At 44.1% G+C, this 13,948-nt stretch overlaps 1 protein-coding gene across 2 annotated transcripts in view; it reads left to right on the forward strand.

Annotated features, from left to right (window-relative positions):
- The window catches only part of LOC135394113 (cell adhesion molecule Dscam2-like), a 311,175-nt gene that overhangs the window by 118,979 nt on the left and 178,248 nt on the right, over positions 1 to 13,948 (forward strand). The window lies entirely within an intron of this gene.

Raw genomic sequence — 13,948 nt, forward strand, 5'->3', positions numbered from 1 at the left:
ACGCGGCAACCAAACCAGGTGACGGACTGACGTCAACCCGATCGGAAAAATACTATTAAATGTCATCAGATGTTATTGCCTGTTATTAAATGTCATTTGTGTGTTATTACACGTCACTTGCGTGTTATTACATGTCATTTGCGTGTTATTACATGTCATTGCGTGTTATTAAATGTCATTAAACGTGCATCCAGGTGCCCATCAAACACTATCGACACGTGAGTTCCCATTGTTTACCCGAGTTAACCGTTACCTTATCCTGGCGGCGCATGTTATTGAAACCTGGGAACCCATTGTTCACACTATCGATACATGATTTCCATTGTTTTCTGATATATCTTATCGTGCGTGTGCGTGTCGCATGTAACCTGAGCGGCCCATTGTTACCAAATGCAATATCTATCACTACTCACGGTAATTCAAAGAATAGAACTAACCCCTCGATTACAGGAGTCGTTGTTACAAGTACATATCACTTTTATTTATTTATTTATTTTTACACTGATTGCAAATTGTTACTGTGAGCAGTAGTTAATCTATTACCACGCTCACCCTCAGGCCACCACCCCCATGTAAGGACGTAAGTGCAGCTTGATGGCGCGATAAATACCTAAATGAATAACCAATTATTTAAACAAAATTTGTAACGAATTTATTGGAATGACAGTGATGAGCGAGCGATTATGCAAAGTGACGTCTAGGCTTCTCAGGAACTAAGAGACTCCTTTCAATGAAACCTTGCATGAAACTCACAATCGAATACGATTACCAGGGATAGCTGAATACTGTTTCTTAACATCTTCTGTAGCAAAACAGACAATAACAAAACAAGAACATAGGACACATCACTAAGGGCAAGCAAAGAACAGAGAAAAACATGAGAAAAATCAAAGCAGAAAGCTAGGACAGAAAATAGGGCATCTATGAAAAAAATTATAATTGAATTTGTATATTAAAAAAGAAGCAAAAGAACATAAATAGATAACAGCATAGATAAATCGCGGAAAAAGAGCTGACGCGTTATCATGCTACCAACGTATATAGCTGATGAATAATTCACACGGTGCGCAAAGGGACAAGAAAAACGCAACCTGAATGCGTCCAAACTTTGACGGATATATTCGAAGAAATATGGTAGGTAAATCTCGTTATTATTATTATTTTTGTATTTTCTACGAAAAGAAAGGCGTGGTGTGCAATTCCAGAGCACGCGTGTTGCGTATATGGAATACATATTTCATACCGCATTCAACGCTCTTCTGAATAAATTTGGAAATGCGAGCCCGTGCGCAGATGTCAATTCTGGCCTGGTTACGTGATCAGATAACGTTACACGTGGGTTGAGCGCTGCTTGGCAGTATGGCTCCAGTAGCTACGATGTTCAGGGAGCCTGGGAGAGTGAGCGTATCCGGGTTCTTGGAACGGGGATACATTCCAGCAGTGCTTTATTCAGAGATACTGGGTGGTAACAAGACCACACTGAAGTACGTATAGAAAACCTATGCGCTTGTGCTTTCAGTTAAGTGTATCGAATTTCAACCGGATTCCAAGTTTTGCAGCAATATGAGTAATAGATGCGTTGAGGATCGTTACCGAGAATGTCGAAACTCATCTGGCTCTGATGTCACGGCCGGCATTCTCGCCTCTGAGGAATTCGATAGCATGTCACGTGCTTTCGAGAACCAACGGGAAAGACGGAGGCTACCGCTTCTTTGACGTCAGAACTTGACACAGAAATTTGAGTTTGAGCAGAGTTTGTATCTCGCAAACTACGACATGCTGTGGAATAATTATTGTTTCGTCAATTATCATGCGTGTGGTATAATGCCTGCGTGATGCAATGAGCCACACCTAACGTAGGGCGTCACAACCCCTTTAACGTGTTTCAATTCTGGGTTCTGCCTAGACAGCTATACTACGCTGTGTTTTCTCCTCACCCTCTTGTTTCTCTTCTTCTCATTGTACTTAATGTGTTAAAGCTTCATTTTGACTTAAGTCTCGTGTCCTCCTCATAGTTTTGTATTTCTCCTCCTCAAACTCTAGGAAATGTTAGCTCTTTCTAAAGTACAGTGCTCGCAACCTCCAACCAATCTCCCGTTACCGTGACCTCGCTCCGATAAGCGCCCGACTGGCGGCGAACATTGCAATCAGTACAGAGTCTGGCCCATGTTCTATCGAGAGGTCGCAGGATGTTGACATGCTGTCGCTTATTGTCAACCCGTGTGGAAACAGACTCGACAAAAACAAAATCTGGGACAATCTTCGGGATGACCTTGCTAAGTCTGTTTGTCAGGTTCGTTTGATAACAAGCGACATCATGTCAACATCCTGCCACCCCTCGAAAGAACATGGGCCAGATCCGGTACTGATTGTGATGTTCGCCGCCAGTCGGCCGCTTATCGGAGCGAGGTCACGATAACCGGAGATTGGTTGGAAATTGCGAGCACTTTACAATGGGTCGTCCGCACCACCTTAATTGATTCTTGGAGGAATTCCATTCGGCAAGTAGCAAACATGTAAAATTCACTTATTAGCCCTTCGCCTATTGCCATTTGGACACAATTCGCTTGAAGAATTCTTATGCCAAGTGCTGTATGCATAAAGGATTCCAAATCTGTGCGTAATATTGAAAAATAAAGGAAGTTGCATCTTTAAAGTGCGTCAGAGCACGAATGTGGGTTACTCAATCAGTAATGGAACGCGTAACCTGCGTTGGTCACATTAATTTATTCAGTTCCATCGTTGCGCCATGCAAGGTTGACGAATACGAAATGGAAGAAAATAACAACACTGAGATGTAGGGCTCCACCAACATGCATGCGGGATACTTCATTCCGCTAAAAGCTGCATGCTAAGGTAAGGATGTAAAACGCATGGAAGACTAATAGTATAAATTACCGAAGACAGATAAATGTGACGGGGGACTCTGATCAATTCCGGGTACCGAAAACGAAAAAAAGGCTTACGTAAGGGGGTAGTGACACTTTGATGGATGTGGTTCATTAAATCATACTGTATTGCACGCTAGAATATTGAAGAAAAACGAATTGTTTTTCTGCGTGTGGTACTTAGAATAAAATTCAAACGGTTAGGAGCATCTAGTTTTAATGACAAGCTTTCGTACGGAATATGCGCTTCATCAGGTGAAAAAAAAAATAAAATACCGCGTACTAAAGTATATAGTAAGCAAGCAGGAAGAGCGAATGGAAAAATCAACAACAAGATCATAAACTAAAGGAGAGAAAGACAGTTTACGGTGCATAACAACAGAAGAATGGGTCATACATGGGGAATGGGGAACTTAGCGAGGAGAGATAAACGCCCGAAAACACATAGTAGTCAAGCCAAGCTTTGACGTTAGAGGAGAGATATCTAAGGCCATTCCCATTGGTAGTCGTAGGCACGTGACCTCTCTCGCGCTTCCTCACTGATGGAGACGCCTGCAGTGATTTTAGTGCTCGGAATTCGGGGTTTTGTACGCGTCTATGGCCCTCTTTGCTATAAAAATTGGAATGCAGTTTCGCTTGGACGCAAAAATTGTCCGTTACGCTTTTAAAGGAGCAATGAGGTGATATTTAACATCGCTCGAAATCCTACCTCGTCTGTCAAGTTGTCCACCAGGAGTCACCACGCAAAATATTTTCGCTCTGCGGTGCGTTATAGCTGTGCAATCGAATTTCCAAAAAACAGTCGGAGAAAGCAGCTGCGGACGGCCGACACGATGCTCTCGTGACGTGGACAAGGCTCTGTGCCTTGTTTGTTTGTTTGTTTTTTCTTCGCAGGTAACGCGCCGCTTATACATGCTTGAGGTGTTCGGCTGTACGTCACTGGTCACGAGAGGGGGGGAATAGCATACGTCACGACGTCCTCTCGTTCTGCGATGCGCTCTTTTCACGAGGAGAAGAATTTCTCAAAGGTGTGCGGAATAGAGCCCTCGCGCTCGCTCTCTACGTCACCTACGCTCATCGTTCTTTCCCAGGAACTCATTTTATTTGTTGGAGAACACTCTGTACCAAACAATGAACAAAACTTTGAGCGGTTCACTTCAATGCTCCTTGAAGGAGAAAGAACACCATCTCAAAAAGTCAAACACTTTGTCCGCCCTGTAACGAATGATATCACAGCATCCAGTTCACACCTCCGACTATAAGTACAAGAACTTCTATAAGTACAGATTAATACTGATGCACTCGGCATGTACTCGTAATAATAACGTAAGCTTCTTAGAATTATGTCATTTAAATAAACGAGTGTCTACTTATTCATTTCGTAATTAGCAGTGGTGTACACCTTTGCGTAGAACGAACTACGGCAAACAATCACTACAATATACGTCCGCTTCAATTTTTAATCAATATGTTAGAAGTACACCGGATCCTTTATTAATGACCAAAAAGAACCTCACAAGCTTCATTCTAAGCATGGGTTAATCACTTTATCCTCATTGTATTTCATTGTGTTGCCTTGTTACTTTGTTATTTTGTAAGTTGTTATTTTGCATATTCTTATTTTGTATTGTTACTTTGTCATTTTGTACTGTTGCTGTACGGTGTACATTGGGACGGGAGCCTTAGTCAAGCCTCCTCGGCTCTTTGCTTCACTTTCCAACCGAAAGGAAAATAAATAAATATTGAATTGAATTGAATTGACTAAGGAGTGAGGCTCAAGCACTCAAAATCGTAGCAATATTAAATGGGCGGCTATTCGGTACCGCGAGCCCTGAGCGAAGGCCGCTACGGGCGACAAAGAAGTTCACACTCGACCTAAGAATATATTCTACGTCCCTTACTGCGCCTCACACCGAGAAGGCAGGGGACACCGCTTTCTTCTACACGAATAAAAGAGGAATTAACACGTAGTAATGTCGTAACTTGTAACCAGAACGAAGGTGCTCGCTACATCATTCTATTATTTTTAATGTGCCGGCAGCTTAAATAGTGCCTTCCTAATTATTTTCTTTTCTTTTCATTTATTTTATTCTTCTTTCATTTAGTTTTCTTTTTCTTTTGCGTAATAGCAAGGCGGCGTCTGGTTTTGCTGACCTTTCCCCTTTTTTCCCTTTGTTCTAATAATTCACGCTTCTTCCACGCATCACTACTCCTGGGATATTTTTTCTTAGAGTTGACCTAATCTATGCACAACTAACGCCACCTATAGTTAAAGAAAGCCTGATCCCGTAAACGATGTGACGTAGGCGTTGAGACTCCTCCAACCACCACCGCGCGGCAGCAGCTATGTAGATGAGAAGCCATCAGCCACATGGACTGCCACTGCTAGCCATACAAAGATTGTGTTCACTTGCGGCGAGTGGCTGAAGCAGATGACATCTCGACTGAGAGGAGAAATCGAGCTGTCTTTGTGTACCTAGGTGGCGCTGGCGCGACTCAAAGCCATGCTCGTGTGCGCCCCGTACCCCGTATGCGTGTATTCCCAGAAGCAACAACTGCACTGTATCTGGCGACGCTCGCGTGCGCTTTATTGTATCCGTGATGATTATGGGGTTGTTTTTGAGGAACTGATGTAAGGAAGGTCATGTAATTACGGAACGTCAATGGGCTGCCGAGCAGCAGCGTCAACGCCAAGCGACATGTTTCTTTTTCTTTTCTTTTTTCACCTGCTCTAGATAGATCATATTAGAAATCATCTAGTAGATAGTTGATGAGTTGTGCGCAAATATTCAATGTATGCAATGGCGTGGCCGAATGGATATAGCATAGGTGATAAGTCCAAGGTCATGCTGAGAAGCACTGGGTTCGAATCCTACCACCCACGGTTCTCTCTGCGACCTTCATGAATTTTCCGGCAGACTTTTCCGATCGATGTCGGCTCAGGAGGCATACTATCCCCCCAGCTCCCACCCGTGATCTCCCTCCGCTCATAGTCAGAGTTGCTTCGCTGTGTTAACGCGGAATAAAAAAAAGATAAATATCCTCGTCTCCCTTCTGTACGTTTTTAACAATACAACTCGTTAATTTTTCTCTTTTCACAATACTACTTGGAAAACATTAACGCCAAAACATGAGAGGGTGCCATGCCATTCCTACTGTCCCTTAAAGTACGCCATAAATCATCATATACAAACTTTTATGGCCAAACAAAAACATAACTTTTACCGACGAGTCTGGCGGCCATTTGGTGTAGCATCAACTTGGAGGCGTTCTGCTACGTTTCATCCCAAGAACAATTCGAACAAAGACGACAACAAGTTTTGTAAAGAAGGGACAACTAGGAACACACAATGAAAGGAAGCCCATCCTTCGCCTCCTTCAAATTGGATAGAAAGCAATACGTTCGAGTAAAAAGCCCCTCTTCAATGACGTGACTGTCACTCATTGCTTACGTTCCTGCTGGGACATACATATCCGGAATGCTTTTAGTGTCATCCTGCATCACCGTAGCCGGAGCTCTCGCGTTGTTGTGCGATAGGGTTTGCTTCGGTGAGTGACAGGATGCTTTTTTTTTTTTTTTTTTTTTGCGAATCATCGACGTTGAAGGATCGTTCACGGATACTGATACGATTTAGATTTACAATGTTGACGATTTCTCTGCATTAAAGAAACGCGGTGTGCGTTTGTATGTGTGCTCACGTTGCCTGATAGGGACAAGGCGTAAGTTCTATACCTTGTTTCTGACAGTGAGGTAGTGTGAATAATATGGGGACGTCCTGGGTCGGCTAACCTGTTAATCCGTTTGTTGAAATATAGCGTGATGTCAACTTACCTCGTAGGCTTAGTGTAGATGGTCATCAATACTATAAGTTATGTAGCAGGTGCAGTATCATTGAAAGAAAATAGAGGTGAGAATGATGATAACAGCTTGCCGTTGATGGCCTCACAGCTGTGTACATCATCATGAAGGTGGTGTAGCTGATGTAGCTGAAGATGATGATGAAAGGAAATAGAGAGGCGAGATACGGGAAAGAGAGTGACCAATACAAGCTTATCATCATCATCATCATCATCATTAATTTGTCTGCTGTTGTTGCTGTTCGGAAATTGGCAAGCGCATGGAAGGGACTAGTCGTCACACACAAAGAGAACTCATGCAAGATTTCGGGTGATGCATTTGGGGCACTTTTTTCTGCCCCGAACCCGTGCGGTAAATTCGGGTGGTGCAGTCAGAGCAAGAGCCGCGTGTTCGGATAATGCACTACGGAGCAGTTCGCCCCAAGAGCACTTTTTTGGCACTTGCTGACAGAGGCCGAGCCAAAACCGCCCTCAACTCTCTTCTTCCGCTCTCGACGGCGAGCATGCGCATATATGCGCCTCGCGAGTGTCGTCTTCTACGTATTGCTCCTGCGGCTGTCTGCCTCGTATTGCGAACTGTAGGATGGGACAAGCGTAAGCTTGCCCACATCGCGCTTCAAAAATAAAGCCTTTTTAGAAAGCCTTTTCTTTAGCGGCTGTCTGCCTGTCATCTGTTTCTTTTGTTGCGTTCACCATTGACGGCATGGATCTTTACGAAAGTAGTAGCGATGAAAGTTCAATTGACAAAGAAATTGCGAATGACAAAGAGGATGGTGTGACCTGCTTCTCGCAAACTATGCTTGTGATCAGGCGAAAGTGCGCGACGACGCCAACGACAACGCCGGAAGTTCACGAACACGACGAACGCACAATGCGCAGCGACACTCGTAGAAGAGCGGTAGAGCATCCGACAAATTCGGGTGATGACTGCACCAGAGCGACTCCCGTGTAGAGCGTGCACAGGACCTGGCCGCTCTCGCTCGGATTACTAGGTGCATCACCGGAAATCGCCATTGCAAGACGTAACAGAAACTTCTTTACAGAACCGGTCTCATGAACCACTACAACGTTACGCATCATACCTTGATTATGTGATAAGCGCTTGAGCTATTAACAAAATTCATTCGCAGTAGTTCTCTCATCGTTATTAAGGCAATATTCTTTAGATATTGCACCTCGGGAACCCTCACACACCCTCGGGAAGGATTTCTCTAGGTCTTGCGCGCATTAGTTCAGTCAACAAAGCCTGTCGTCTGCAAACAAGTTCGTCAGGTACTCCAATATGGCGCGCGGGTTGATTACTGTCGTCTGGTACGATCTATCGCCCCTCGCTAGCCAGAAAAAAAAAAGAAAGAAAGGAGAGACAGCGAAAACTTTCACTAACCCGCTTCCATTCGCAGAAATATTCCGATTCGAGTCGATATATAATATTTAATTATTTATCGAATAATATTTCGATTCGCAACCGATTCGAGTCAAGAGAGAGAGAGAGAGAAATACATGATGACGATGATATGGGGATGACTTCCGCTCATTGAGCAATCAAATAATATTATTATATATTATTATATTATATTATTATATTATTATTATATTATTATTTATCGAATAATATTTCGATTCGCAACCGATTCGAGTCAAAAAGTCCTCATGAGACTTCGAAACTGATGTTTACCACACTCTATCCACGTTTATCCGGATGCACATTGCTTGCGTGTGATGGCCGTCTGCAATGTCGACACATACCGCCCTCGTGTCGCCTCTTACGCAACGAATTCGCAGACAGTTGCATGCAGACGCGCAATTTCATATCAGAATACCATGAGTCCTGAAAGGGAAGAACGAAACGTATCTTTCGCTGGTACAACAACGCGCGCTCATTTAGCTAAACTATCGTCCGGGTACCGTCTGCGCTCATAGCTTGCAGAAGATTCCACTTGCTCGGCAATCCTGCATTCTTTGGCAAGTGCACAAGCGTGTCACATGGCTGTAATCGTCACGATTCCTAATTCTTTACATTTATTACGTTTACATTTTCGTTTCTATTATCCCACTCACCTTCGTAATGCTATGCCTTGAAGGTATCAATAAAATAAACGTAAGTTGCCGACATACGCATAACATATTTTTTTTCTCGCCAACCAAATGAAAAAAATGCTCTTAACCCATGTTTGCTCATAACAGAGAGCTAGTTGCCAGTCTTAATCGATCGTCGGGCAGCTCTTGCCGACACCTATTAAACGGTGACGTCCATGGCAGACAACGCCCATTAGCCGCCCATTTGGATCAGGCTTACACCTGTACTCGGCTTGGCTACCGACGCCAGCGCTCTGGCAAGTAATTAAGCCATTACGCCAAATACACACAGTCCATTACACGAATGGCTGCAGCCTACCCTCTCCGGCCCCTTAACTGTTTATGACTGACTGGCTCGTACGGAAGCAACGTGGGACGCTCGAACAAAGACATTTGGGGTGTGCGTTGCACGGTGTTGGTAGCGATATTCGAGGGTAGAAGGCTGCTTTCTCGCATAGCTCTGGAAGGGAGTGCCGTTTCGCCTCATTGAGAAGGATACTAGTTAGCGTTAGAGTTGCATTTTTCTTATTGCAATTACTTCTGTCCGTTCCGCAATACCTACGCAGAAATAACCATGTAACGCACCATTCAATTCAATCCTTATTTTCCTTTCGGTTGGAAGATATAGAGAAAAACTGGGGAGGCTTGACAAAGGTTGGTCTAACGATTTACACACTACTGCAGCAGTCTGTCTCGAAATCACACACACCACCCACCACATCATCATCCTATTTATGTGTGTGTGTGTGTGTGTGTGTGTGTGTGTCCCGAAATCACATCATCATCCCATTTATGTGTGTGTGTGTGTGTGTCTCGAAATAAAATACTCAGCCACACACAATCACACAACTAATTATTGTTTATAATAAAGCAGCTGTGCTTCTTTTTAGTCAATAAAGTACATTATACTATCATACCGACTAAGAACAGAACACACATTTTGAAGGAGCACTGAGGTGATCCTCAATTTTTTGCGACTACGTAGCACCGCCGAACAATGCATGTTGGTGGGAACCTATCAGCCTTATCCGCCGACGCGTTCTTCCCGCTTCTTGCCCATCGCAACAAAATATAACCTCGAACCGACCTCGAACCGGTTCGAGGTTATATTTTGCTGTGGTGGGCAAGAAGCGAGAAAAACGCGTCGGCTGATAGGCTGATAAAGCTGATAGTGCCCACCAGCATGCTTGGCGCGGCGGCGTTACGTAATCAATGACGTAGGGGCTCTGGTCGTCTATAAGCGGCGCGTCAGCTGGGACGAAAGCAACACAGAAGAAAAAAAGCAAGGGGGCTTCCCTATGTCACGCGAGGGTCGTGTCGGCCGTCTGTGGCTGCTTCCTTCGACTGTATTTGTAAATTTGATGGCACGGTTATAATACACCGCAGAGCGAAAATATTTTGCATGGCGGCCCCTGGTGGACAGCTTGACGAATGAGACAGGGTTTCGAGCCATGTTAAATGCCATCTCATTGCTCCTGTAATAGGTCTGTGCGGCCTTACGTTGCAAGACTATCACAGCTTACTGAGTACGTTAATATCGATTGTACTTCTTGAAATTCTACATAGAAGTGTTGGAGATATGTAACAACAAGACAATGAATGAGCACTCCGAAGAAGTTCACCTTAACAAGGACGAGTGCACGCATCACGTATTACTTCACAAACTTCAATCATTGTGTTTCTTCCGTACATGAACGCTATAACGCACTATTACGTCATGAAAGAAGCCACGCAAGCAATGAACGCCAGCAGACGGCTGCGAACAAGAACCTCTTCTACGTCTCCTCTGATAATCCACTCATGACCGAATCAATCTAACGGCACAAGGACCGGAAATGTCGTTCTCTAGACTTCCGGTTCCGGAAAACGCAACGGAAATGCGCCTATTCCAAACAGAAAACGAGCTTCGATTGTTCCCGTCCCGGCGATGTTTTGCTAAGTGACTTCCGGCTGCTGAGACGCTGAACAGGAAATGGACCTGATCACATATAGTTTCCACATATGGGTGTAAATTCTCTTGATGTACTTATGACGTGTTTTCGAAGAGTCAGCAAACAAAAGTAAAAGGAGGTGGTTTAACTTTAAAGGGGCAATTAACAGCATAAGAGTGATAGCTTACAGAGTTAGCATTTAACGGTACAACGTTTATGTGGCTACAGATATGTAAATGTGAGCGAACATAAGATGCTGACGCATGGTGTACCTAGCGGTGACCTGTGGCAATCTTGCGCACCGATAAACTAGCTTAATAATTTCATAATCAATTGCACCTGTTCAGCTTGAGTTACTTCAGCTCCACACTTGTGCAACCACAATCTCTAGATCATTTTTAACTGCATTCCAATCGACGTAAAAACAACAAAAACGAGTTAACTTTGACAAAGCAACGAAATTTTTATTACACGAACGAACGAATACTACGCCGGAAACCATCTTTAAAGCGAAAATTAATTATGTTAATGTAATGGTAAAATAATGCGATAACTTAATAATCAATAATAAAATAATGCAATAAGACGAGCCTATACCAGAGAAGAGAGTCTTGTTTTGACTTCGACAACGCGGTGACCTTGGCTCGAGAACAAAGATGGGGACCCAGAAAGCTTCTAGAGTCTTGGCACATACGTGGTGACCCCTCGGTTTGTAACAAAAACCGTGGCCCGCTTCCCGAACAATACTGCCATCTCCTTAAATAGCGACCTGTTGTGTAACCTCTCATTCAGTTTGGCACTGATGATGTTCGTCGCAGGACGGACGAAACGTCTGAGTAAGCCTTGTTATTTTGTTATGTTAAGTTGGAGTTTCCCTACTTTTTTGTCCAGTTATGTCGTCTCCCGGCTTTTGGAGTATTTTTGCAGCAGAGAAATCACAAAAAGAAGTAACCCCTCCCAAGCAGCAAAATGTACTGAACGTCGAGTGCAATAGGGGTGGACGGGTAGGTGGAAGGCCTTGAACAGACTCGTGAAACTAAGGAACATCGATAAGACACATACCGTCCACCCCTATTGCACTCGACTTTCAGTACATTGTGCTGCTTGGGCTATGTTTCACCCTTATCTATACCACTCAGATAACGCTTTTACCTTGCTCCGTCTCTCTCAATGAGACTGCTTTATTGCCTTATTAAGCAATACACGTCCCAACTACGCGTGAAGCTGATTCTATCGCATCTTTTCCTGCGAAACAATTGCAGCATCTGCCGTAATTAGTGGAGAAATGGTCATCGCTACCCGCTGCTTTCGCTGCGGAGTCGTCCGATTAGGCTCGCCTGATCAAACAGCGTGTTCACGCTTTCGGTTTGCCTAATTACGTTACCGTCTCCGCCGTTATCAGTGGAAGCGTGTAAGAGCGGAGAGCGAAGCAGGACTGCGGCTTATAAGCGAGTAGGCGGAGATTAGTGGCTAATGTCACCTCTACTTTGCCTACCAGGCTATACGGTACCACGAAATTGGTATAGACTATACGCATTTCATACTGGTGTACGAATATTCCCTCTTCGGCACTAATCGTATATTGGGCTGGGAGAAGAATGAGTACGTTATCGTACAGGGCCGACTGCGAAAAATATAAGTTGGCATAGCAGAGAAATGATGCATTGAATATCATTACAACCAACAACCTGCGCCGGGTGCCCTCGCGAACTACCTCAAGGACATACGTGCTGAAGGAATCTTTTAAATCATTCTGTGCTTTCACACATCAAGCGTCGTGGAACAGCTGGTCGTTCCAGTGAGACCTAGGTTTCCTTTTTTTTTCTTTTCTACTTCTATTCTATCCTATTCTACAAGGTTTTTGTCGTTATTGTCGATTCAGCCGATTTACGTAACTTACTACTCTCTAAGGGGGGAAAGAGTAACGAAATGGAGAGAAATTACAGCTTTACCATCTTGGATTACAACTACTCCCCATTTTATTCCCCTAGCCCTGATATTTACTCCACAGTACCCAGTTGTGCAAACAGTACCTAACATCGTGGATCTAATATAAACTGCATAAGCTCCCTGCATAGACTGCCGTTCATCTAGTCCTGAAAGGGGCCAATGCCTGTGACAATATACATGCTCCCTCAAAAGTAAGAAGAATACCCCGTTTTTTTTTTCTCTCTCTCTCTCTTCTCTCAGGTTTTAGAAGATAGTGGACTTAGGTCGAACTTCACGTATTTGAGTAGCGCGGTGAACTGGCTAATGTACCGCATTTAATTCTAAACTGAGTTCAAAGTTCTCTAGGAGATCCAGATCCAGTACAAAGAGATCCAGTATAGCCGGTACATAATTCTGTGCTCTAACTTTGAAAATTCTCGATTCTGCGCCACGTCTCGGAGCTGTGTGCATAGCAGCTGCTGAGCTGCGTTGGTAGGAGCTCGGAGGTCATGCTGAAGCTTACAAAGTGATGGGAGCAAGTCCCACCAATGGCTGTGTCGTCACAAGGTTTTTCCCGTGTTCTCCGGTAGACTTTATAGAGAGACGTCCGCATAAATCCCCCAAAGTCACCCCAGGACGCCTGCTAACCTAACTTCTTCTGTGCGCCATCTCTGCACGCGATCGAAACAACAAGAAGGAACATCCAACATCACGCTTTATGCACACGGCACCCTAACTTAACCCTCGTCCCATTAGCGAACATCAACACTGTTAGGTGATCGCTGTTTTCACGCGTCACAAACTGCCTTCCGAAGACAAACACACAACACAATCTCTTCTCAAAGGCCCCGCTCTTTGCACCGAGCCGTACCTCGCGCCCTAGACTGCAATGCAAATAGAGAAAGGGGGCGGCGTCTTCAAAGGCCATTTTTCCATTTGCCGGGGCGCATCTCCTAGCAAGTGACGTTCTTCTTTGTTCCTCTAAAGTTTCCTTTTTTTTTTCTTCTTAAGACAGGTCAGCTGAACAAAGTCAAACGGGGACACCAACTTAGCTCTTACTCTAATTACGTATCGATTATTCGCTCTTTCTAGGAGATATCGCGCATTCACATTCACAAACAGTACAGCTCACCAAAGTAGAGTGTTACTCGTTTTAATTGGGTGCTTTTTTGTGTCATAGGCATAGAACGTCTGTCTCCGTTCGCGTCTTTGAATTTGTCACGCATACTTAATGAGGGCTGGTTATTTTAGTCTCTCTTCGATAAC

Source organism: Ornithodoros turicata, chromosome 5 (assembly GCF_037126465.1).
Source record: "Ornithodoros turicata isolate Travis chromosome 5, ASM3712646v1, whole genome shotgun sequence".
Taxonomy (NCBI): domain Eukaryota; kingdom Metazoa; phylum Arthropoda; class Arachnida; order Ixodida; family Argasidae; genus Ornithodoros; species Ornithodoros turicata.